This window comes from Ruditapes philippinarum, unplaced genomic scaffold (assembly GCF_026571515.1).
Source record: "Ruditapes philippinarum isolate M1 unplaced genomic scaffold, ASM2657151v2 ctg1694_1_1_1_1, whole genome shotgun sequence".
Classification (NCBI taxonomy): domain Eukaryota; kingdom Metazoa; phylum Mollusca; class Bivalvia; order Venerida; family Veneridae; genus Ruditapes; species Ruditapes philippinarum.
This window is the reverse complement of record NW_026852494.1, coordinates 191,528-196,927: the sequence shown is the minus strand read 5'-3', so window position 1 is coordinate 196,927 and position 5,400 is coordinate 191,528. Positions and strand designations below refer to the sequence as shown.

General features: G+C 34.9%; 1 long non-coding RNA gene across 1 annotated transcript; it reads right to left on the bottom strand.

The window, feature by feature from the left end:
- Positions 1 to 1,282, bottom strand: LOC132714968 (uncharacterized). The gene is made up of 3 exons (XR_009623634.1): positions 642 to 1,282; positions 351 to 429; positions 1 to 132 (listed from the first exon to the last, which is right to left on the bottom strand). It is a non-coding gene; the product is annotated as an uncharacterized LOC132714968 (long non-coding RNA).
- Between the last annotated feature and the right edge of the window lie 4,118 nt (positions 1,283 to 5,400).

Here is a 5,400-nt window from a genome sequence, read left to right as displayed (position 1 = left end):
ACCAGGTGGGCTCCAGCCCATATACGTAAATAAAAGTAATGGCCAACCACACTGGCCCCAACCAGCAGTCAGTATAAGGGTCCAATACAACAAAAGGCTGTGATCGAGTATACTATATATATATTTCAAACCCTGTAAATTAACAAATACAACATATAAGTAAATAACAAAATTATAATACATTTATTGATGTATACATGATATAGGAGTTTAATATATTAATTATGGTTATATTATGTTATAAATTCACACTGTGGTCAAGTCAGCCAGCCTGGTCCTTACTTAAAATAATTTATGAACATATTTAAACCTTAAATGAAATTAAACAAAGAATACATATATTTACATACCATTTGTGGATCAGGTTTCATATACTGTATAGGTAATACACCTCTGTTTCTCTCACTGACTCTTACTGTGCTCTATTAACTGTAAATGGTTAAATGACAAGTGATAATACAAGATAGTAAATAGTGATGTACCAATTACCAAATTATTAGAAATATAAGCTGCCATCTTGATTATAATGTACATGTCCAATATACATGTTTACACAAATACTAAATTAATACAAAAAAAAGCATTGCTCATTTGTGACACAAAAAAAGATGAATCAATAGTAATAAATAAGACCAACCAACCTCAACCTTCAATTTCCAAGAAACACCAAAATAGTTATAATAAAATTAATATAAAGTTCAGCATAGCTAGTTCACATTTGACTTCTCAGTACCAAGACTTGTGCAAGAGTGAACACTATATCACATGACCACAATAATTGGTTCAAAAACAGCGGGAATTCAAATGCTTGACTAATCACTCAAATTTACAATGAAAGGGAGATTATAGACAACTCTGTAAAACTAAAATGTGAAAAGTTTAAAATAAACGAAAAGATCAAAAACACGAACTGGTTACACACTTCCCCTCTTTCTAGAATGACGTCCCGTCATTGTCCTATCATAATGTCTGTCGTCAAGTACTATGATGTCACCAATGATGTCATGAAATGTCGTGGTTCAACGTCACTACAATGACGCTGCTACATCTAATGCTATCAACTTTTCTAACTCTACAATACTATCAACTGATAAGCATTTATACCTTTAGTATATTAATCATTTATTGTTTTGTATAATAATTGATATTATATTTATATCTTGTGTAAATAAATCGTTCATTGTGTGATACAACAAGCGATATTCTCTTAAAGTTTTATTTTCAAACGACGCGATTGCAAATCACGCGCGATAAACCTTTACGATAAACTCAATGATAAACAATTATTAGTCCCCTACCGGTTTACCGGAGGGGACTTTAGGTTTACCCTCCGTCCGTCTGTCCGTCTGTCTGTCCGTCAGTCCGTCCGTCTGTCAGTCCGTCCGTCCACAAAACTGGATCTCGCGATAACGCAAAAAGTACTGAAAATATTTCAATGAAACTTGATATATGGATAGATGGCAGTATGGAGATTATGCACGTCTTTTTCTTTTCTTCCTATGTTGAAAATTCTGGTTGCTATGGCAACAAATAGACTGAAAATATAGCAAATTTTACACATAACCTGGATCCCGCAATAAGGCAAAAAGTACTGAAAATATTTTATGAAACTTGATATATGGATAGATGGCAATATGGAGATTATGCACGTCTTTTTTTTTCTTCCTATGTTGGAAATTTCTGGTTGCTATGGCAACAAATAGACTGAAAATATGGCAAATTTTACACATAACCTGGATCCAGTGATAACACAAAAAGTACTGAAAATATGTTTATGAAACTTGACATATGGGTAGATGGCAGTATGGAAATTATGCACATCCTTTTCTTATCTTCCTATGTTGAAAATTCTGGTTGCTATGGCAACAAATAGACTGAATTTCAAGATTTCTGATTCTAGTTTTTAAGTTTTTTCACTATGTTTTCACTAAGTTCTTTATTTCTTAAGGTATTTTCTTCAAACTTTAAATATAAGTTGTTTGTCATCAACCACATCATATGTGACTAGGTTTACAACTCTAGCACAAAATTTATCAGAATTACCTCCCTTAAACTTAAAATTTTCATGAAAAAAACATTGTTTTTTTTAATAACTTCTTTTTCTGAATGTATCTACTTCAAACTTCATATAAATGTTTTTTATTATCACTCAACATTTGTGAGTGTTCAATACTCTAGCAAGACTATTTCCAGAATTATGCCCCTTTTGAACTTAGACTTTTTTTTGTGAAATTGGTAATTTTTACTCCAACTTCTTCAATCATGATAGGATTTTAAAAATGTTATATTTTTATGACAGGGATGTTTAAAAAATAACTTTAGAGTGTCCTTCAGTCCGTCTGTCTGTACATAAAAACTGTTTCCTGTGATCACTTTTAAAGAACTTTTTCAACAAATTTACTTAAAATAGGAACATAAGTGAATGGCCAATGGCCCTTCAGAATGTTGCTTGGGCTCTTACCGGTAGGGGACTTATGGATTGCTTGCAATACTATGATAATTGCTTGTTTGACAATAGTACTTTTATTTATTATGATAAACATAATACATATTAAGCATGTAACATAATACACTCACATATGTGAATACAGACGAACCTGTAATAAAAGACATATGATAATATAGACAAACCTGTAATAAGGGACATATGTAAATACAGATAAACCTGTAAAAATACATATCTATATACAGACACACCTGTAAAGAAAAACACAAAATGAACATTTCATTACTTTTCCTCCCCTCTGTCAAAATAATGCGTCCTCGCTGATGAACCTATATAGTTTAAAATGTATAGCAAAAATCAGGTAAAAAAAATAATAAAATACAATTTAATATCTCAACACTTGACAATACAAAATAACATAAAATGAAGCTACTACTTCAAAATTACATCTATTACTTTCTTTGCAACATCCTCATCAACATTATCAAGGACACCTGAAAATGTAATGGCACGAAGAGCATGAAGTTTCTTATCGAAAGCTCGCCTTTGAATTCCAAACATGACATACTCATTATATTTCTCCGGTGCCTTGCGATGTCTTTCTGAGCGTCTTGTTGGCTCTGTGGGTAATGTTCGTCTTCTCTTTCTTTTCGGTATGACATCTTCTACTGTGTTGTCAATATTCTCTTGTTCTTCTGTAGTGTCTTGTGTAGTTGTTACTGTGTCTTCTTGTGTATCTGTTTCATCTATATGTAGAGGTTCTTGACATACCATACCTGTATTATTAAGATCATCTTCTTCATGATGAACTTCATCACCTTCAGCTCTATCAATATTGGTTTGTGTTATACCAATGTCTGGCTGTTCTTCGATGCTCGATTCTTCTATCTCTACCTGACTTTGAGTCTCTGGCTCTTCTATCTCTACCTGACTCTGAGTCTCTGGATCTTCTATCACTACCTGACTCTGAGTCTCTGGCTCACGGGCGTCCCCGTGTAAAACTGTCTGTGGGACAAGCAAAACACCATCCTCATTGTCAGAACTCTCACTGGTGACGTCACCTTCTCTCACTTCTTTGGATGCATCCATTTCATTTCTGTCTTCTGTAACTTCTATTTCTTCGTTGTCATCTTTCACTTCACCACCTTCTTTTTTCTTCACCTGGTAGTCCACCAGATATAAATGATTGCGGTGCAGCTTTCTGACCTTTCCTGTTTCATTTCCTTCCAATTCAAATACTGGTATGTCTTCTATAGGTTGCCTTATTACTGTAAACAGTTCCTCTTCATATTTGTCTGCTAATTTATGTTTTCCTTCTCCTCTAGATAATATCTTGACTAAAACTTGATCTCCTTTCTCTAGTTTAACTCCTCTAATCTTCTTGTCATAGTAGTATTTCTGTTTCTCTTTAGCTTTTCCTACACAAGACTGTACTATCTCTCTGGTTTTCTTCATCCTTTCTCTAAGTTCTTCAATGTATTCCTGAGTGTTTCTTGTTTCTGGTTCTTCTCCTGCCAATTCAAACATAGCATCTATTGGTAGTTTTGGTTTCCTTAAGAACATCAATTCAAAGGGCGAAATTCCTGTAGATTCATGTGGGGTACAATTATAAGCGAAGACTAATGGATCTATGTATTTTTTCCAGTCAGGTTTCTGTGAGTTCTCCAGTGTTCCCAGCATGCTTAGCAATGTCCGGTTAAACCGCTCTGGACCCGAATTTCCTTGTGGGTGGTAAACTGTTGTGTGTGATTTCTTAATGTTCATGAGTTGACATAATTCTTTTATTAATTCACTTTCAAAATTAGCTCCCTGATCTGAGTGAAGACGAGTTGGAATACCATATTTAACAATAAAGTTGGTAAAGAATGCGTCTGCTGTAGTCTTGGCCGTCTGATTTCTTGTTGGTACTGCTACTGCGAATTTGCTGAAATGATCAGTGATGACAAGAATGTTTGAGTAGCCTCCCTTTGATGTTTCTAATGATAAGAAATCAAAGCATACTAATTCCAAGGGGTATGTTGTATTGATGTTGACTAAAGGTGCACGGATGTTAGTGGCTGACTTTCTTCGTAAGCATCTGTCACATTGTTTAACCCAGTTCTCTATACATGAAGTCATTCCTGGCCAAAAGAAACGCTGACGAATTAGTCTTGTAGTTCGTTCTATACCAGGATGGCCAATGTCTGTGTGCATGCCCTTTAAGATGTCTTGTCTATAACAATCAGGAACTACCAATTGTTCAATCTTTTCCTCATTATCTTCTATTTCCCTAAACAAAATACCTCTTTTCATCCTAAAACTCTTGAAATTCCTCTTCATTATCTGGTCTTCTTTGGTAAATGTCTTTTCAATGACTTGTCCATCTATCACTGCAATTCTCCATTTACTAATAATTGGATCTTCCATCTGTTTACGCCTGATCTCCCTCATCTCAATTTGGGCCATTGGTGTTCCGGGATCTTCTGTTATTTCAACCAAGTTCAGATTCATTGCTGGTAAAGTGTCAATTAATGGCTGCGATGTCATCAGTGCACTACAAATTGTCCTAACCACCTCTGTATCCATCTTGATTCTCTCTTCTTCATCATCATTAACCTTTTGATAGGGATATCGACTTAGAGCATCTGCATCTACATTGCTTGTACCAGGACGGTAAAGAATTTCGAAGTCGAACTCCCCTAAGGCTGCAGCCCATCGCTGTCCTGTAGCGTCTAATTTTGGGGATGTCAGAATGTGTGTCAAAGGGTTGTTATCAGTATAGCATTTGAAATGTTTTCCTGCTAGGTAACATCTGAACTTGTCGGTTATTGCCCATTTTAAAGCTAAGAATTCGACCTTGAATGCAGAATTCTTCCTTTCTATACCATCCTTGTCTCTATACAATCCTTGCTGACAACATGTCCAAGAAAGTTAACTCTTTCCTTGAAAAAGAAACACTTCTCTGGTGCAAGTTT